The sequence below is a fragment of the Numida meleagris genome, chromosome 17 (genome assembly GCF_002078875.1).
Source record: "Numida meleagris isolate 19003 breed g44 Domestic line chromosome 17, NumMel1.0, whole genome shotgun sequence".
Classification (NCBI taxonomy): Eukaryota; Metazoa; Chordata; class Aves; order Galliformes; family Numididae; genus Numida; species Numida meleagris.
The window spans coordinates 8,727,229-8,749,363 of NC_034425.1; the positions used below are offsets into that span (position 1 = coordinate 8,727,229).

At 44.0% G+C, this 22,135-nt stretch overlaps 1 protein-coding gene across 1 annotated transcript in view; it reads right to left on the bottom strand.

The window, feature by feature from the left end:
• Nucleotides 1-22,135, bottom strand: part of HLF (HLF, PAR bZIP transcription factor) — a 34,126-nt gene that overhangs the window by 8,190 nt on the left and 3,801 nt on the right. The window lies entirely within an intron of this gene.

Sequence of the window (22,135 nt, forward strand, 5' to 3'; positions counted from 1 at the left end):
AAGCCTCAGAAGTACCAGCCTCACAGACTTCAGAAGAACTTGTGATTGAAGTAGATATTCTTTTATAATTTCGGCTATTAGCTAATTCATTTTGACTTTAGAGAGATGATGGCTTTCATAATATCTACACAAACATCCTGTGACTGCATAATATTTCCTTATTCGTGCCTGCATCTGTAATATTTATGGTGTAAAATGGTAAACATTAAGTGTCATTTCTAATTCCAAATCAAGGTCACCGTTAACAATGTAGGTTTTATTTTAATCTAAAAGATTGCAGCAACAATATTGGAACCGCACAGAAAATGCACCGGGGAATTGCATTGTGCAAACCAGGGCTTACTAACAGGGAGCCTGTCTTTTGTAATTCCCATTCTAAAATAGCACTGATAAAATCAGCTTCCAGGAAAGGTTAGTAAGGGCCTGGGAGAAGAAAAAAGGAGGATCAAAGTTATTCGATTAATATATATATCTGTATGAGAGAGCAAGAGGAAAGAATTCATCTGCCCGCACTGCGCCAGCACAGCGTTTCCTCTCGTGCCGCACGACATGGCACGCCGCTGCCAAGGCCTCGGTGCTGAGTGCGGGGCTTCCTGGCAGCCTTCCTCACCGAGCCCAGCACCGTGTGCTGTGTGCTCAGGGCCTGGGGCTTGGGCAGCTCTGGGATGGCGATGCCTCAGCCCACCTTGGCCCGCTGAGGCCTGCTGAGGCCTACTAAGGCCTGGCAGGTACAGACCAACTCAAGGGACACAGGCAGCAGGACACGGGCAATGGGACTCCACTTGTGGGCAGCTTTCACAGGAAGGTTTTTTCGCTAGACCTGGGGATAACTTTGTTTAATAGGTGTTTAAGCTAAACTGTCTTCAAAGGGGGTGGCGAGGAAATCCAAACTATTAACTGTTTTAAAGCCAGCCCAGAAGGCTCAGTAAACCAAGACATTTTTGTCCCTTGCTTTAAATGGATGGCTAATCTCATTCCAGATACATGGGCTGGCAGAAACAGGCTTATTTAAAGGATTAAATGCAGGAAAGCTTCCTTTGATGTTAGCATGCTTGTATCAGAGCAGACAGTCTTTAATGCAGACCAATATATAGAAATACGCATGTATAAATCTTGCAACTTCTGTAATGCAGATAAAAATGAAGCTCTCTCTGAATACTTTATAATATTTTCAGTGAGCGTGCAGGGTGTTTCTAAAAGTCATGGAGATTGTGAAATCTGCCCCAGCTTTCTAATAGCCCTCAACAGAAGCACTGGTATTGCAGTATTGCTAAAGTTCTAGGTACAGGCTATCAGCTCACATATTATCATTTATCTACAATGTGCCATATGACAGAATTATATGAGGTTTGTAAATGAAATTTTACAAGATCTCTCTAAAGAAAGAAAGGGCACAAAAGCTCCTTTTAAGCATGGGATATTGAGGTATTGCATCTTGTTCAGTGAAAAAAAAACAAAACAACAAACCAATAAAACAAAGAGCACTGCATTTCCAAGTAATGTGGGAGAAGAACGTGCAGTAACCACAATCCTGCCTTGTTACCCACCTGCATGAACTTTGCTTTGCCCAGTCCAAGCTCTCAGTAGGTAAAGGTCCTTAAGGACCTTCAAGGCAAGGCTCAGTAAAGGTGACTGCTATTCACTAATGCACTGCCTGAAAAAATTATGTGCACAGCTAAGCATTATCACCTAGGAGCCTGAAGACTGTTATGCTAGAAGAGATTCACAGGCTCCCACCACCTGCACACCTCTGTCAGTCTGTGTTTGCTCTCCGCTCTGGTGTGCAGAGTGCTCTGCAGATGATCAGGAACTCCACTGAGCACAACAGAGTTAATGAGGGTGGATGAAACCCCAGGCAAAAAAAACCAGTATTTCCTTGTCCAATGTTTTACATTAGGCAACTCCTGGCACTTTGTATCTTTGTATTTATTCTATCAAGTTTTGCCAATAATGCAAGCCAGGAACCTGTCTTCGTTAGTTTACTGGCTAATGGCCACTGCATCTATGTGGTGCTGGAACTCGTCGTAACCTAAGATGACAGCGTGGGCTGCGCTGGACTTGGCACTGCTGTTACTGCAGAAGTACAGTATGTGGCCTCATGTTACACTGCTTTTCAACCTCCTCTCCCCCTGTGTGCATGGCACTTTAGCTGTGCATCCTTCTGCCAAATTTGTTCAGGGTGTTATTTTTATGCACTAAATTCCTCGCAATCAGAGGTAGGTCAAATAAGAACAGCAATCTGAACGTCATGTGCCTAGCAGCCGACTAATCCTCACATCAGCAAGCTTCACAGCTGTCACAACATCCCGAGAGAGGGCCGGTCAGAGGCCACGATGTGCAAGGAATGAGCCAAGGAGGAAGCCTCCAGTGCCAGCCGCAAGGCCAGGTGAAGGTAAAGCCCCTGCTGTTCAGCATCAGCTGCCAGATGCCTTCACTGCCAGTCTCTGCATTATTTAAACGCTCCATACTCACAACAGTGGCCAAATTTTCACAACAGCAAAGTGGCTGGGTTTTTTAATGTGCTTAGCTTTGTTCTCAATGGGGGCTGATGAATGCCAAGTGTTTTGGAAAGATCTTAGCCCCTCTATTTAAGTTGCTGAAATGAGAGCTCTTGAGCATTGAGCTCCTTTGGAAATCCAGCTGCAGAACTCCACAGTGGTGGTGGAAGCAAGCTGGGAACAATGGTTAATGGAAACTTCCCCTCATACCACCCCAGTGATGTGTCTCAACCACGGCCTGGAGAGACCACAACTATGTCAACACTGGCCTTTTGTCTGGAAACTTTCCCGCTTGCAGAGCTCCACTCCAGCAGCAGTGTCTGCCAGGACAGACGCAGCTCCAGGTGGCTCCCGGCAGAGAAGTCAGCAGGTTTTGGCAACCCCAGCAGCTACGGCTGCCCCAGCAGCTTGCCTTCGCTAATGCTCTTGGTGTTGCTCTGGCTCATATTAGCAATAGCAGAAAATTTTCCAGAAGGAAGGACTTGAAAGAAAGTTGGCTGTTCTAACCCTTTCAGTCCTTCTCCTCCCAGTAGAGACTGCCAGTGAGGAAGTCGAACGTAATGGTAATATTTTCAGTGTGGTTCCTTGTTCAAAGAGAAATGGATCGAAGCCATTCGCTCATGTCATCTAGGTCACCAAGTGGCTGGTAAGAAAAGAACAGCTTTTAATTGCTTGCAATAATTAAAATACAAAACTCGGAAGTATAGTAGCTTTTTTATATACCTTCATATACAACAGTACTTTTGTATACCTATAAAACCAAAACGTGGAGGTGTTGTGGGGAGTTTGATCATGGAATCCTGACCCATAATTTCCCCCTCTTTAGACATCCTGCCTGCAGCTGTGCCTAGGAGAGTTAAGATGGAAATAACCTCTTCAACTGTACCATTACTTGACAGACTTATTACTTGTATTGCAGGAGATCCCTGATGAATTATGTAGAACTCAATTTTGAATCATTCAGCTCCCATAGAAATGTGCCTGATTTTCAGAAAATCTCCCTTCTCACAGCCCTTTCACACTTCTCATCAGTTCAGCAGCTGGCTGGAAAACAGCAGCTGAGAAGAGAAAAGAAAGGGAAGTGAAGATGCTCTAATAAAAATATTTTCCCCTATTTTTACACATACAGAGTTGGAAGGAGAGAAAAGAGGAGTTTCTCATTCAATTTATTAACAGCCCAGAGAGAAAATATGTGTTTGCTAATCATTTTTCTTTATATAAACTAAAGGCACCTTGGGTACTTCAGTATTATGATGTAGTGTGGAAATACATTGACACATAACCCTCACCCAGAGCTGCTTCAGAGAACCCCACTGCTCCGTTGATATCATTTCCAAACCTTTTATCCTGCTGGAGGCTGGCCAGCTTTTTGGGATACTTCTCTCACTCCAAATCACAGACTGTCCCAGACTAATCTGCTATATATTTCTGCATTAACTCTTTCTGCCTCTAAGGTCAACGCACAGCACAAGGCAGAGCTCAGGAAGCAAGACAGGCAAAAGAACCAGCCAGACAGTAAAGTAAGAATAGCATTCTGGAGGCTAACATTTATCCATAGATAATATCTTGTCAGGTCACAGTTCCTGCTGCAACATCATAAGCTACATTTTACTTTCCTAACTGATTTCAGTGACTTCCTGCCCCTGAAACATCTGCATGGTTATTAAGACCAGCATCTGCACTAACAGGTGGAGAAGGACCAGCCACGGTGCCTCAACTCCCAGCCAGTCTACCTGGGCTGAGGAAGACAGCTCACCCTCAGGTGCATTTATGTAAGCAATTCCTATAGGAGCTTTATTTTCTTCCAAAGCACCAGACAAGTGTATTTCGACCACTGCTTCAACCCAGCACAGATATTCTATTTCTTGTCTTCCACAACCTAGATTCTGCAGAATGTGGAATGACTGCAAACCTTTCCTGCAGAAAGAAGCATCGTAATCCAATGCAACCACAACACATGCACTGCTCCTAACCCACACTAAGTGTTAAGAAGTGTTTTTAAAACATGTATTTTTTAAAGATACCAGCATTGTTTACAAATCTTGTGCATTTTATTATGAAGGAATTGCCATTTCCCCTCTCAGCATTGTGTGCCTCCCGCTCTGGGCCTCTGCAGTATTATTACAGGCAGGACTGGTAGTCTTATTAAGGCTGCCTGACACTTCCCATTAGAGGATGCCGTCTTCAGTTTCTTAGAACTTTGCCAGATTTCAGCCATTCTGTTTGGATTTGAATGTGCCAATTTATGTTTCTGCCAGAATGGTTCCACAGCTTCCTGAAAAAGTTTCAGCAAAAATACTTTGTTTTCAACCTGTTACAAATTTCTGGCCAACTTTTCCCTGCACAGTGCTAGTGCTCTGTCCTGGAAGAGAGGGAGGGAGTAGAAGAGCTCTGTGCTCCCAGCCCACAGCCCCAGCTCCGTGCAGCATTGCCCTGTGCTCAGCTCCAGTGCCACTCAATGCCAGCCTGCACACCCTAGGGGGGGCACAAGAGAAAATCCAGGTTGACATTTCAATGTGCTTTTAAAATTTAATTGAGGCAGTTATAACAGTTGTTTTAAGAAAATACACTGTTGCCAGAATCTTTTAACTTCTGATCACACAATACCTTTTTTTTCAGATCCTTTATTGTTCAGGAGTCACTTGTTTTCCCCATTTGGATGTACCCAGATGGACCTATACATTATTTGCCACAAATTATCCTAACCTCCTGCACAGACACAACCAGAAACTTTTCAGGAGTTCTTTCCAGCATTCAGGCTACTGCATCTGCATGCTTTGCCTGAACTACTTTTCCCACTCAATACTCCCATGAAAGAAGGGGCAGCCCTTCCCTTTAGCAGGTGGAGAGGTACAGGCATTTTAAATCAGTTATCCAATGTGACGCGGCCATGTTTCAGATCAGTTGCCATTTGTGCTGCAGGCTGGGCTGTACACTGATCCAAGGGAGGGCTACCCAAATAGCAGACTGGGTTCCTCACAAAATGAGAGGGCAAACAGCCAGTGGGACAAGTTAATGCCATTAACTGACTTGCTCAGAGTTCTACTGAACTGCACGGCAAAGAAAGTAACAAAAGCCAGTTTCTCCAGACAAAATCGTTCTCTTTGCTGCCAGACTTGTCCTTCTCCTTCTTAGTTCCTCGTGTCCTCTCACATCTGCAGCAAATGAGGTCAAGATCCAAGATCCTACAGACAACCGCTTCCTTCCTGATACAGCCCTGATTCAACCCAGAGCTAGTCTGACCTCTGCATTCAAAAGGGAAAGGATAAAAAGAAGAGGGTATAATGTAATTAAAGCCTGGGTCTCAGAGCAGAGAAAGGAGGGGGCTGCACTAGACTGGAGCCGCACATGTAGCCTTTGTTTCAGTGTTTGCAGGCTTTTGAGGGCTTGAATTTGCAACTCAGCATGCACGTAATACACTACGTCCCCTGCACCCTTCAAAAGGGATAAATAAGTAACTAAGGCATCACCTGGTGAAATTCTCCATGATGCCTCTTGGACTTACGACTCTGCTGTTCTCTAAGATTCATACTCTTTAACCTGTCTGAAGACAGCACTTTGTTCCATGAGGCCCCATTCCTGACAGCTCCCAGGAAATCAGACTTTTACTCCTTCCCAAACCAGCCCCTACAGCCAGACTGCAGGATGCCGAAAGCAGCTGTTTCCATTCTGAACAACTCCCTTGCACAACTGCTACACACAGAGAATAAGGGGTTTACCCTGATCCTGGGACAATGCACAGGGATTCCTGTTTTCAAACCCCTGAAAAGCCTCTAAAATGACTTTCTGATTTTTTGTAGGGTGCTGCTTTCCCTACAAAGACAGGCCAAAGTGACATTTAGCGGAGACAGAGCTGGAAGAGAAGCTGTAGGGAAGCATGCTCGTACAGGTATTTCATCTTGGCTTAGGAGCACGTTTCACTTCAAGACGCTGGTATCCTCTGGTGTGTTGGAGATTCATGACATCCTTTGGCATGTTATTCACATATAGTAAGGCTCCTGAGAAAGTACAATTCTTTTGTTTCTGAAAGGGAAACTTCCAGAGAAGCATCAGAACTGTTCACCTGTTCTGAGGACACAGAGGTCCATCTTTCCTTCCTTAGACCCAGCTTTCATAAATCATTACACCAACAGTAGACTTTAAGTGAGCCCCTGCTTTAGGTATCAGCCTCATATGTCATCCATAAATACCCCTTAAGAGGAATACCGCTTTCAGAACTTGTCCCCAGGCTGCATTCATGTCACAGCCAATGTCCTCTGCAAGACTCCAGACCAAGTTCCTCTCATATTGCTCTACCTATTTGGCTAACGAACATCCAGGACAGCACGCTCCCAGTAAGTAAACAGGTCTTGCAAAGCCACCATGTAATCCTGCAGCATATGCCACTCATGAGTCATGTATCTGTTACCCAGTTCTAGTACCCAAGCCGATCTTGCTTGGGCGTGTTATCAAAACACAGCTGAGCGAGATTTGCAATGGCATGGAGAAGCCACGTGAACCAGGTGCATTTCCTGCCATTGGCAGGCAATGGCAGATCTGCGAGACAGACAACAGATGCTATCAGCCGCTGGCTGAATGTATCCCTTACAAAAAAGGGGTCACTGGGCAGAATTACAGCAACTTGCAAATCTTGCCTTCTCTTTTGACCTATCCTGTACGCAACACAGATTTGCATTAGCTGTTGGTTTTATTTACATTTCATGTTCACTAAAACAAAGTACACTCTTTAGGTGACAAAACTAAATTAAAGCTTTACAGAGAGTGATTTTTCTAATCACATTTTAAGAAGAAGAGATGTCAGAATGAGGACATGCTGTTTCCCTAACCTTCTAAGACTTAATGCATTTTCTTTTCTCTCCAACGTAATTTTAGGAGCTTGTAACAAAGCTGGAAAAAAAAAGAACAGCAAAGTTTCAAAACCTGTCTTTGGTTTGCTACAGCGCAATAGGGCAGGAGCCTAGTTTGCTTTTACATACTAATGTCATTCTCAATAAGCACAGACAAAGAAAGCAAAGGGTGTGTGGACGTCTCCTTCTTGGGTAGCAGAACTGGGTGACAGATACATGACTTCCATCATAAAGCATATGAATGCATCAGTCATCGCCTGGTCTGAAAATGGGTCAGAGGAGGAAGGGAACGCGTAACTGAGGCTTAGGGAAAATTCCAGGAGAGCAGACTGTTGCATACAGACATTACTGGTATTTCTTCATAGCTGCTGCACAGTACAGATTTTTGTAGCACACCAAATACCCTATTCAATTGTGATCCAATTCACAAGTAATGAAGATTTCACTTTTTGCCATCACACACAGCTTGGCCCTCCACTGCCAAGCACTCACAGAAATATCAAATTGTTTGAATGTAAACTTTAAGGCAACACAAACTGGCAAACCACTTAGCAATTCACATTTTATGGGAACTTCACAAACGTGTCTGTATTTTTAAAATATATGTAAGCAAACTGGACTCTGTTTTCTGAAAATTATCATTAAGAAAACTGTAAGCCAATAGCAACCTTAATTACAGTAAACTTATTTTTAATATGGTATTTTTCTTACAGTAGCCATAGCTGCAAATTACGCAATTAGTTGCCAATCCAGACATACCAAACAACTTTCCAACAATGTCTTGGCACTGAAGCATTTCTTTAACAGAGACACTTCTACCCCCTTCAAGTATAGAAAATTTTGTACAATTCTCTGCCTGCAAGCGAACAAAGCCCTCTGTGTGCTGTGCTGGGCACTTGGCAGCAGCCAAATGAGCAGCTCAGTGCCACACTGATCAAAAGAGGATGCGTTCTCCTGCTCTCACCAGCAACGTGTCACTGCTGTGCAACACCATTACTTAGGGATTATATGAGAGGGAGGGAAGGGACAATGTACTCATCCTCAACACCTTCAGTCTTGACAATTCTTACAGTTTGTACGTAGCGTAACACCGCTTTCCTGTTAGCTGACTCCCACAGCTGGATGATCTGGCACCCTTTTACCATGGTGGCTGTATTCTCTACCTGGAATACCTGCGAAACAGCATAGGCCACATAGCACTTTGCTGTCCAAACCTTCCCATGGGATTTTTGGAAGGGCCTCGATCCCACATGTTCCACTCCTTTATTTGCAGTGGGTCATGCACGCACAAAGCCACTGCAGGCTCCACCACACGGCCCTGCCGAAACCGGGATCGGGCTGCAGGAGCCAGCCATGCAGAAGGTACATCCGTACCCAAGTGAAAACACTGGGGAGTTGGATGGTGCTGCAAGCTGAGGGCAGCAGCGACTCACAGGCTTGGAAAATTATGTGGGCTTTACCTTTTACACTCCTGTTAACTCTGATTTTCATGAAGTAGGTGGTGTTGCTACAGCAACTGTCATATCACATCATTTCTACTGTCTCTGTCAGGGAGATCATCTTATTTTATCTTAAATTCAGATATGCAGTTCTTCTTCTATTCCAAAGCCTTCGGTATTTTGGATATAAAAAATTACAGAAAACAGAGCTGCACCATATAAATAATACTTTTAAAATGCAGCAAAGCCTGTAACGTTTTCATTTCTTCTTCCTTTACTTACCCAGAAGGGAAAAAAGCAACCAGCACCGATGAGACCTATGGTGCTCCAGACGTTTGGAAATAACTTAAGAGCAGGTCTCACGATAAAGGTGCTTCTTGCCACCTTTAACGTGTTCTTCCTGCAGAAGCTAACTCTACGTCCTTGTGCATTTCACCAGAAGTAACTAATCCACTCACAGGTGGAAACACCTTGCCTCCTCGTGCCCAGGCCCATTTATGTATGTGCATTCCACACCACTCACACCCAGCACTCCCCATCCCCTGCACACAGTATGTGGTTCAATTTGCATACATCAACTGCTTAACCTGGGGCCTGGCAGAAGTGCCTACTGAAGCAGAGGCCTTATTTTCACCCAGTTCAGAACATGTGTCCTACCCGCTGGGCATGAGGTGGCACGCTGCCTTGCAGCTCCCTGGCTCAGTAACGCCAGAACTTTGCCCAGCCCCGTCTGCCTCCATTTCACTGCCTGGATGAGCTCTTTGGGTACTCAGCACAATGGGCAGGAGCAGTACCCCGTGACCCTGGGCAAGGCTATATACGCTGTTAAGATATCAGATGGTCTTTATGTCTGCCAGTCACTCCACAGGCTTCATTTCAGCACGCCAATACTCAACAACTATTCTTTAGCTCCATATCCTACAGAGATGAGCTTTGTGTGATTGGGCTGTGCAAGCTTCTGGAGCCTCCTTCCCAGCTTTTTCAACTACGGGGCGATTTCAAACAAATTTGGCAGAGACGGATTATTCTCAAACACGTATCGCTAACAAGCTTTGTGAAAACAATGGGAATCAAAGAAATTTGACTTCCTGGAAGAAGGCCTCAACCCGCGTCAGAGAACCCCCAGAGATGTTGCTGCTTGTGAAGCCGATTCCTTGGACAGGCGATAGGAAGGAAAAAGGAGGAATCTTCACCAAGTTATTCAAGTTATGGCAGTCATGAAAGTCACTTAATCCTCCCATTCTCTACTGGAATTAAGAATATTTCTTCACCATATTCCACGCACCCATTTACTATTTCCAGTAATCACAAGCAAAATTATTTGTTTGACAACTGCGCTGTTACTTGACAATCCCTCTGAACTCATCACAGACACATGAAGCATTGACAGCCATTGAAACAGTCAAGTGCACGTTCTGTCTTAACATGCAGTTTAGGAGACAGCCAGATGTGGACAACCAAGCCATCTGATATCACCTGAGCATGTATTTAAAATCTGTCTAGAAAGAGCTTCTTTGTACCTTGTATAATCTGCAGCATTTATTTTGTGAGCAAGCAATTTAAGTCTTCCAATCAAGACACAGCAGGAGAGTTTGGGAACCAACAGATTTGTCCTGGCAGTGATGAACACTCGCTACTGGGTTTGGGATTGGGAGCGTTTTGGCTTTTTTTTTTTCCTGGTAAAGATTTCATTAAAATACAAGGCAAAAAGCCAGCTGATGAGCACTAGGGCAGGACTCCAGCTAAGAATGGCAGCACCCAAGATTTGCGCTGGAAACCGTATGTCTCTGCCCACTTGAGGGATGTACACTGACACAGCTCAGTCCTTGCAGGACCAGAGACCCCTTTTCTAACCCTATTTTGGCTCTCCTTGCTATTATTTCAGTGTTACGGACATCAACAACATCTGAAGCCTGGGGAAGAATGGGTTAAACTCTGCAAAGGGGGAAAAAAAACAAGCAGGAGAAACACCTTTCCTCTTTCTGCTTAACTGGCTAATTGGTTAACAGGAACCTGCTTGATGAGTTTCAGCAGCTCCTAGAGATCAGGCAAGGCTGCTCCTGAGCGAGCTAAAGCTGCTGCTGTATAAACAGCTTTAAGCTGACCAACAGGGTACCCCTCACTAAGGCTGTTTTTTCACAGATAAGATTCTCAGAAGGCAATGAAGCAGTTTGTACACTGAGGACCCAACCAAGCCCAGTAACAGCACAAAACTGAACTACTGAAGGCAGGGTATTTTATGGCCTAAAACTTATGGCCAGAATTAACAGATTATTTCAAAAAATGTTGAGGCAAATGAATAAAGACTAAATAAAAAGGAGAGAGCAAAAAACCAAGATTCTAACAAGTAACAGTTCAAGGGGCTAAGAAAATTCTAGTCCTAGAGGTTCATACGACGAACGAAAGAGCTTCACTGGATCTGTACAATCCTCTGGGCTTAATACTCAACACCATTTATGTATAATGCAAAGATTCTACTCAAGTAATTAGTGTTTTTGAGTCCAGCTGTCTAAAGAGAAAGTACAAGAGGGTTGATTTTCATGCAGGGATTTAAACTGTCCTACATAAGATGTCTGGCTATGCACATAACATTAGAAAAGAAATAGAGAAACCCGAGTAAAATCTTGCTTTAAGTTCAAAACTCCATTAAGTCTTGAATACCTTATCACCAAAGCAGCATCTACAGCAATCAGTGCAAAATACTGGAAAAGATTCATTTAGCACCCCCCATACTGTCATCTTGACTTCTGTTTATTCATCCTGATGTTTCAATTAACTGAACACTGACACTGATAAATGGGCATTTACACGAGCTGGGCTCTGACCCCACGAAGCAAGCTCCCCTGCCTGAAGTGCTGGCAGCCAACAGCAGCTGAGCCTCGTGCTGGGGGTCCTTCCTCCCAGCTCTCTTCTCTCTCAGGATGCAGGAGACACTAAGAGAAGACATCTGTAGACAGATGTTTTATAGAACAACACACAGATTTGGGGAAATGTATGTAAGTTTTTGCTAGTGTTCATCTGCTTAAAGTAACTGTAAGAACAGACTTGCGGGCCAAGTTCTGCCTACATGAAACAAACCAACTGAAAACCCACACCTTTCAAGAGACATTCCTTTGTAAAGCTGGAACTGCTCCTCCAACGCTGCTGCTGGCGATGCTGCTTTGCACCCCTTGCCTAAGCCTTATGTTTTTGTACCATTTTTTCATTCAAGGGTACCATCAGAGACACTGGGGTTTCAAACCCAGAGCCAACTTTCCAAAACATGCCATATTTTGAACATCCCATTTTTGTTTCAGAGAAATAAATGAGTTTGCATCACAAAGCCTTTATCCCCCCCAAACGCAGAGCCTTCCATACTGTTAAAAAAATTAAATCCAGCTTTATTTTCCTTCAAGAGCCAGGCTGCATGCAAACAGCATCAGAGGAAGGCAAGCTTGGGGTGGAGAAGTACGACATTCAGAGCAGGATACTTGTTCTCCTAAGAGCACACTCCTACTTCCAAGATACTTGCTTATGTTTTCACTTTAAAACCACCCTCTTCCCCCCAAATGCAGTTTTAAAGATTACAAAGACACACAAGGACAGACTTTATTATTTTAACAATTAGCTATTTTCAGAGCTCCAGCAAAGCTGCTTCCTTCCATAACTGGACTTCAATCAAACCCTAGTGAAGCTTTTGATCTTGGAAAGAGTAACAACATAGCTCTGTTATCAGCACACAGGGGGCAAAGAGTAGGACATCCAGAATTTTTCAATAAAAGAAAGTTAATTGCTTTGACTTATATTTACCAAAGGTCACGACTACAAGTTTGAGTGCACGTACATAACGGTGCACACTGAGAAACAGTGTACAGAGCGGACAAAGTGAGTGCTGGCCTTATACTACTTGTGCATTTAAGAAAAAAGAAAAAGGCAGCAAAACAATGCTAGATTACTATCCAAATATACCCCAGTGGATGTCCTGCCAAACAGCAAATATGTGGCTGTAAGCTCCAAAGTGAAATAAAAGCTTGGCCAGGAGCCCAGAGCTTCACTGTATTTTGCTCAGCTAGCCATAGTCTGGCAGAACAGAGTGAACACATTCTCAGCCACGTGATGAAGAAGCCAGTCAGGCCAAGCTGATTTCCTTGTGTTGGGTAAATGTGATCTTCAGACTGTACACACCAGCAGCTTTGGGAAAACGTGAGAAAGTGGGAAACAACAAGCCACGGGCTATGAACTGGAGGGCAGCAGAAAAAAAAAATCACTTAAGGATTTTGCTTCAACACGTGTCAGCAGAGCTGTCCTTCATGCAGGCACTACCTGGGCTCCCAAGGCACAGCACATCCCGCAGAGATGCTGAGCACTGTGCATGCACACGGACTGCACGGAAACTAAATATCACCAGCTTCTTGGGCATGTAGCTCCTGAAAGGAGCTGACTGTGAAGGAAACAGTAAATTCTTCATGGTAAAGGATTAGCAGAGCTTCTTGTGAGAGCTCAAAATAGTGAAGTGCTGGACAACTTCAAATCCCATATTCAGGAGTCAGAGGTACTTAGGCCTCTCAGGATGTGGCCCAGTAAAGGAAAGGCATGCATGTGATGGTAGGACATAACCCCAATGCTCTGTACTTAAACAGCCACCAAGTAATAGCACTGAACATAGAGGAACATTCATGAAATAGAGATAAAATTTGGCCAAGAGAATCAAACCTCAAAACATATAGGGTATAATGGGCTACGAGCTGCCCCAGTGATAAGCTAGTGCATTTTGATAGTAGTGATAATAATGTTTTCAAAGAACCGACTCTGGAAGAGATAAAACAGCATCCCTGGCCAGCATCAGGGGTGCACGTGACTCTAGAGAGCACGCAGCATGTGGAAGCAGAAAGAACAGCCTCCAAACACAAGACCTCAGAAGTACATCCCTGCTGCAGATAAGAGCAAATTAGATGAAGCACTCATGAGGGTACATAAGAAAAGTGAGATTTGTTTACTTTCTAACAGAAATAAATTGATAACGTAGACACGTGCAGCAGCTGCTGAAATCAGAGACACACGAGTTGACAATTGTACCTCCAGCTCCTTCCCTCTATTTGGCTAATGATTTCTTTTCACGTGTTTGAAACAGCTTAGCTTCTAGAGACTACCAGGATGTTCAACAATGACTTCAACCGTGTCACACAGAGAAAACTGAACAGATAAGGGAGTTTGGAAAAGCACTGCCTAAACCTGGCACTAAGTCCAGTCCCACGGAGATCAGCCACTCTGCAGCAGCCATGTGATTTCGGATGGATGGATGCTGGGTCTCAGTCTGGACACTGGCCTCATTTTCTCACTGCTGAAGCACCAGCTAAGCTAAGGTGTTTCACAGACACCCAAACCACAGCCATCCAACACCTGTAACTAACTGCAGGCTTGTGGTTCAACCTTCTCAAAAGGTGGGTATGTGGGTTAACTTGAAACACGTCGCACTCTTTGCTAATTCTGCCAATTAAGGATACGGCTAATTCATGCAGGTGTTCAGGTCAATCTTCTGCTCCCGTTTACTCAATTTGTATTACTATTAACAAATGACTCAATCACCATAAGGAGCAGCCTAATACCACTTCAGAAAAACCTACATCTTATCAGCACACCCCATTTTTTCCCTATGTGAATTAGAGCGAGGCATTGTAACAATGCAGCAAAGTGACATGGCAAAAACTTTGGGATCTGACTTCAATTCGTATTTTGTATTTACGCTCTTCTCTCCCAAGCAAACAGACTTGACTACAGGGGGGAATTAATCCGTCCTTTTTCCATCGCACTCACGCTGATACAGAGGGCAGGCCCTTATGCAGTGGCTGCCAACCACCAGTCTGTGTCCAACTTGCTCGGGCAGCTGCAGCCCTGGGGAAGGCTGGAAATGGGGGAGTAGGAATGAAACAAAGGTATCCTAAGGTAACCTAGGCTTCACCCCTCCAAAATCTTCCCACTCCTTCCCCGTCTTCAAAGTGACGCTCACCAGCTGACTGGGCTCCAATGCTGATCACCCATCCTTAGCTACCTGCTTGTGCCTGAGCTGGAAGCCATTCATTACCCCCACCCCTCATCCCCTGGTAAACAAAGGGAATCGGGCTCCTCCATGGGGCTAGCTCAGCACAGAAAAATGGATACAGCAAATTAAATTCTCTCACAAAGTAAGGAAGACAAAAAAAATAACTGAGCAAATACATACAGCTGTGAAAATTTTACTTAAGATATCCAAAACAATGAACTTTGAGCAGCAGGGAGCTCAGCGCTTGCAGTTACTTCAGATCTGTCTCTGAATTTTTACTCAGCCAAAGTTAAGCTCAAGGCAACGTCTTCAACTTATATTACTGAGATGTTACCATTTCTTTTTATTTTAAGATTTAACTTAATCCAGAGAAAGCAGGATGAAACTCTTTAGTGCCTTTTTCACGCAGCTTTAAAAAAAAGAATTATTTATTTTTAAAGTCACTTCATACAGCATATACCGCTTCATGATGCCAGTGCCAGATGAAATGGAATTTCAGGACTTAGATAAGCGTTACCATGCCCCAGAGGGGGCTGAAACATCCCGGTGCTGGGCTGCAAGCAGAGAGCAGAACTCTGTTCTAACTGATGTCTGAATGCCCCAACAAGTGTGCACTCAGGGTAGAGGGAACGGGGTGCTAAGGGAGCAGGAGAGTCCACCCAGCAGTGCTGCATTATACTGCAAGCATGTTGTGTCATTACAGCTTTATCCCGACACACCCATATTTACAGCACACAATGTACTGTACAATTCACAATGCCAAGAAACTCAACATATCTAATCTGGCAGAAAAACAAAGTCATATCAGGTTAATCCAATTCTTATATTGCACAACTTTGAAAAGCCAATAGGAAAACAAGTCTTCCCCTCGCTCCCCCTTTCCTCCTCGAGCACACATACCCTGCCACGACCTACTTTTCTCTTTGATCCCTGAACATCTTTAGCCCACTCTCACTGTCCCATGTTTCTCACTCACTTCTAACCTACCCCCACCTCAGACCCCGGTGGAAAGTTACGCTGATTAGCACAAGCCATAGGAGGGAGCTTTGTGCAGAGCGCCCGGGCTGAAACGCGCTGCGAAGAATGAATGGCAAGACACATACACAAGGTCACTTGGACATGTGCCCACGTGTGATACTGCAATAACTGCGATAAGATAACAGGCCTCACTTTTAAACTTGGCTGACGGCAAAGGAGTTTCAAGCTGGGCAGCGGAGCTGGGGTGCATAGGATATAGCAAGGTTGCACAAAAGTTCAGCATTTAGGTGAAATAACTTTGTCCAACTTCAGAGAGGATCTAGATCATTCCATTACCTGGGTTTAGTGCTTTCAGGATTCTGCCTGCAAACCCCATAGCTGCTTTTCTAATTTTTATTTTTTAAATGCAATCTTAGAGTCACGTAATGGCAAGACTCCAGGAGATAAGGATTTTAGAGGAAGAATGGTGGAAAGATGTTTGGGACAACTGCCCCCGACCCTCAATAAAACCTAGCTTCTCACAGACTGGTTTCTCAAAGCGCATCAACATCTCATGGTATCCATAAGGGTGTCAGCTCTCACAGAAGCATTTCACACACATCAAGCATTTTAAAGGTCTTATGTAAATTCTCCGATACAGAAAACGCACATTTACATCCCCACTGCTCTCCTGCTCACTAACATATTCCTATCCTACCCAGCCATCTACTTTTGCAAAATTTTAGCAATGTAATTTTTCTTTCCAAACTCCAACTCTCTTGCCGCATTTGGTTAAAAAACAGACAGTTACTCAAGAACTAGGATCAGGAACACACAGAGGCCACGCACACCTAGGATGAATGGACAAGGCTCATTTTCACAGCAAATCGGGCAAAAATAAGAAACCCCACCATCCGTCTATGACTGTTAGCAACAGAGCTGCAGGATTTACATACATAAAATGACCCAGTGTCCCACACTGTAATGAGAGGCCACAGCTGCAGGGACTGCAGACGTCAGTAACATCTGTATTTCCACTATGCAGCACAAAAGGGAACAGTGGTATGTCTGATTGCTGCAGGGTCCTTCAAATTAAGTCAGTTTAACCCTCTCCGTTTTGATGAGAAACAGGATTTACTTTCAAGTGCCTGGTTTCCAATTTCTAAGCTTTAGAAGCTAAGCACACAGCTGTTTTTGAAACAGACTTCTTCCTGAATAAGACTCATTTCCGAATCTTGCAATGGTGAGTTTGTGGAAGTGACTGAACTGTTTGAAATCACCTCCTTAATTTCAATGCAGTCCCTCTCATGCCAAGTCTGCTTTATATTCTGCAGCTTTGTGTAAAGCAGGCTTCTACAAGAAGGTTTAGCGCTACTATTTCATTAATCTGCGTTAAAACACTGGATGCTCTGTAAAACAGAGCTCTGAAGTATTCTGTTTACAAGTTTTTGCATGATTGTTCTTTCAGTTTTCCAAAATGCAACCTACAGTTTCTTTCCTTGCCTCCTTAGAATCTCAAGTTATAAGCAGTTACAGTCAGATCACTTTTAATTTGTTCCTCTTTACCGCAATGACTGCGTTTACCAGGTCACCTCAAGCATAGCTGTGTCTGCATACAAGAACTAAGAGAGTGGGGAGCCTCACAAGCGCTTCAGAAACAAAACTAAGGTCCAATTATTGCCACCCAAAGTAATGGATCTTGCTATGGATGGAAAGCCCTGTTCATTCATTTATTACATTCAGGAGTACCAACCAGCTCTGTAATGAATTACTTAATCTTTGACCTATTGTCCACAGCCACATTCCAGAACGAAGAATTTATAGCAAGCTGAGCTCCCTAAGGCTAATTGGAAAAGAACTTATTTTCTAAACCATTCTCCATCCTCAACCAATCTTCGCCAAAAATGCACTTTTGCCTCTCTCCTTACACACCTAAATAGCAACACTTCATTGCAGATGAGCTACCGCTGTAGCTCTCTTTGGCATCTGCTTGTAGTACATGTGTGCTAATACATTGATCTGTGGGTACCTGTCCAGTGATAACCTACATTTGTTCTTCAGTTAACGAGTACCTGAGTTTTCTAGGACCCTAATGCAATATGGATTTTTTTTTCTTCATCCTGCATGGGTCCACACACGAAAACACAAGCATATTAGCACGGAGCGTCAAAATTCTCAATGCCTGTTTTCATTAAACAGCAAATAATATGAACAAGAGAACACGAGCAGTAAGGTGAAGAGCTGTTTCTCTCGAAGTCCAACAGAGAACCCTTACACAAAAGGGTGCCACATCAGAGAAGCTAAGCAAGTGTAAGTCGGGGCCAACTTCAGCCCTGGCGAGATTTAATTCAACCAGAGAACGGAACATGGAAGCGTAGCTACACAACGCCTTCATGTGCGTCAGAAAGTGTGAGAGGCTGAACAATAACTCGTATTCATTTCAAACGTGATGGATGGCACCTCAGCTGCACAAAGCTGCAGGGCTCCAAAGAGACCAAGCAGAAAAAAAAACACAACAAAATGCTGGAGCACGTGCTGCCTCACCTACCTGCATTAGCTTTCCCCACATTACGGCTGAAGCTCTCAGGACCAAGCTCAGCTTCCCAACAGAAAGGTTCTTTAATGCTATTTGCTAGCTTCTTCAAGGTTGTCAGTTCATGAAAAACAGCCATAGAAGCTGCAGAATCTGTTTATCATGTATTCACTTTGACACCGATGCACATTTCAACAGTCGTTTTCTACACTTAATCCTCATATATGACTTGCTCCACTAATTACTATAGGATTTGAGGTTTAAGTAAGTGTTTGGTTTTTTTCCACCATCTACTTCACATGGAATAGACCAAGCCACAGCTTCTTCTTTAATATAACTTAGTTGAAATACTCTTTCCTGATTCTCAACATCTTTTGTAGAATTCAGACAAAATATTGCAATATATTTTATGAAAGCGAGCCTTCAAAAAAAGCAAGCTAACAATTATGTTAGCGTGTAAAACAAAATGCCAAGCAAGCTTCTGATTTCCTAACACTCTAAAGTACTCTTTACTGATGACAAGTATGTCCTTTCAGCCTGAGAAAACTCCACGAGTGTGCTGAAGCCAGCTACTCCCCTCCTTCCAAAGAAAAAAAATCCACTAAGATAAATGACAAGAGAATGAATGGCGACATTCTGCTGCTCCACCTAGGAGCTGATGAGAGAGGGCAGTCAACAAGCTGTACTGAAATCACTAACTGTATGAGGAGAAAAGCACTCATCGCTGAGATTAATTGGCAGAATCTGGCCACGGCTAGCTCCCACCATGGCCAATCTGTCACACAAGCACGGAGAGATTGCAACAACTTAATGTTTCCTAGTAGCTTCATCTAATCAGATAATATCAACGTTGTCTTCATATACATCTCATGATGACGTCTTGTCTCTTAACTACAAGATACTGCTTTATGAAAGACTGCAGGGTGTACTCGCTTCTTAAAAACCAACTCACTGCACTAGGCAATCTTTCTGGGATGGGAAACAGGGCTATGAGGAAGACACAGTACTGGAACAAGTTCAGCTCTCAGGCATCTTTCAAATACCTTCCCCAGGGGGAAAAGCAGCCACTTGCTCCCTCCGTCTATCCTCTTCCTAATTTGAGTTAGCCCTGACTCGTGGCTCTGTCAGTGTGCAAAGCGCTGATCCATGCAAGAACTTAGAGTCAGGCCAGGTATATTCTAACAGTGCAGTACAAAACCCAAAATCTTTCTTGCTGTTTACTGCTTGAACTCCTAAGAAACTTCAAGTTCTTTCATGTAGCTGGGCAATTATTTAACCAATAATCAAATTCTGGCAGCAAATATTAAAATTAGATCTTTTGAAAGACTCGGTGTTCTTGCTTCTAGCATTAACAAGGCTTGTTCGTTCAGCACTTTTTCCCTGTTATCACGTGACAGGCTATTTTTAATATTTGCCAGAATATATTTTGCATCTTCCTTTGATCCAGAAAGCTTGTGAAGCTTGCCTGCATACTGCACCCTCCTTGCTGTTGCAGCTCACAGAGCTGCACTTTTCCACTTCACTGCAATTTCGGTAGTGGCTGGTAGCGGCACGCAACCACGCGCGCATGCCTGCTGCTCCAGCAAAAGCTGCGCTGAGCAGGCTGCACAGGGGACTGCCACGTGCCTGAGCACATGGTCACGCAGGCAGCAGCCATTCAGAGCCTCACGTGAGAGGCAATGTGAAGAGCAGCTCTGGTACCAGCCTGCCTGGAGGCCTGGCCAGTCATTCCCATGTTGTCACGTGGGACGGCAAAGGTCAGGAAATTCCCAGCCCTTCTCAGCGCCAGAGGTGGAATCGTTTGCCTCTGGGAAAGGGGGGCTCAGGTTATGGCTCATGCAACACCTATCGACTGCTTGTAAACAACCATCAAAGCTTCAGAGGGGACTCCTCATCCAAGCTGTCTGCTGGGAGCACTCCCCCTGACGCTACAGAGGCTGGCTAGAGGAGGAGGTCACGTTAAGAAACACATGGGAAGAAGGACTACAATGCAGGGAGTGCTGCACACACACCCTTCTGTGGGCTGCCCCTTCACCAAGGCATTCCCAGCATGCAGCTGGGAGGCTGGATGCAGCAGAGCCAGCCATCCCCAGCCACAGGGTACGCCCAGCTCAAAGGGGAGTGAAGAGAACACCAGAACCCACCCAGTCCTGCCCACTGTCAACCATTACAACTCCGTATCTATGCAACAAGTAAGAAATAATGGATAACGCACTCTAGATGACATCTCCTCACTGAGTACCTACAATATGGCATTGAATAAAAATCTTCATGTTCTTGCAAGAGGGAAGCTGGGAGAGCACACTTCAAATAGAAATGGTTTTCAGCTTTCTGATCAGTGCACTCCTGAATCTCCACTGATTTTGTTACTGAAAGCAATATCTTACAGATTGCATATATATATCTGCAGCAGATTACAAAATTTGTTTCTCCTATTTTTTCTCCCCTTTATGTTTGGAGGATCCTGCTCAAGTAGACCCGGGCACCCAGCAATCCAGGCATCACAGAACAGAAACCACTGTCATGGAAATGCAAAGACAGGGAAGGCTTTTTAAGCTTTCCAAGGCCCCATCTGCCATCAGGAGCCGGGCTATAATAATACGCGGGACATCAGTGTGCTTCTGTGACACAGCCCTATATCCAAAGCTTTGGTGTCAAATAAGCTTGACATCTAAATCTCAAAGAACACAGATTTTCTAAGGAGAGCACTCCTCCAGACTTACCTAATGTTTCTGAACCCAAACCCTTTACACTGCTCCCCAGTTCACCCAAGTAAAGGCAACACAGAAAGAAGAGCCGGATAAAAGCAACCACTAACCAGTTAAGTGCAAAATATGATCCACCCTGTATGTGCAAACAGCTATGAATATTCCTAGTCTCCTTAAAGGACCGCACAGTTAAATGGAGATACACTCTATAAAGCTATCTTGATTAAAAAAAAACTGTTTTTCTGATGGAGCTTGGTTTTCAACCAGCTAATCAGCATCCAATACAGAGAGAAAATACGTTTCAATTGGTGATGGTTTGCAACACTAAAATAAGTCAAAATACTATTTGTTAATAAAAGCAGTACTGTGAGCAAGAAATGCATTCGATTCCAGTCTTGCAAGAAGCACTATCCTGCATCCCTCCTATTCAAAAGCAAGCCTTTTTTCCTACATATAGATTCCCAAAACAGCAAAGTAGGTGCTTACTTCAACCTTTGCTGTAATCCATAAAAAAAAAGATAAAAGTGGTGAGACAGAACATTTTTCCAATCAGACAATCCAATCTGGAAATAAAAAAAATCAGTTCTATTTATAAGGAATTCGTTGTTGTTCCATTTCAGCTTGCTCGCGTGTTTTCCTCTCTCCCTGAGGATTTTGTAACGTCACGTTTACAGCCACAGTCAGTCCAGCTTTGGTGGCCTGAGCACACTTCTCAGTGAAAGCCAAGGCAAATTCTCAGATCTCTTCCAGAGAGAGTATAAAGAGTGTGTCTGTAGAAACCAGTGATGCCACTCAGATAGGTCAGCCATGTATTTCAACTCGTGCCCCAAATTAGATCTTAAGCCAGTTTCCTGCAGACCCCTCTATGTCTGAGATGCACCATATAGGCATGTGAATCACGTTTGGTGTTCTACACGCACACATACAGCCTTCCACATACACACTCTGTGCACTTTACTGCATGTGATACGCTGATGCTAACTGCCGTGGAGTCGTGTAAAGCAGGGACATGAGAAGTACAGCATTTGATCCTCCCTTCGGCCCCAGTCCACACAGGGTTACATTCTAATATTAATTAAAGCAAAATCCAGAGAACATAATTTTTTTTGATTTTTAAGAAGTGCTATCACCTAA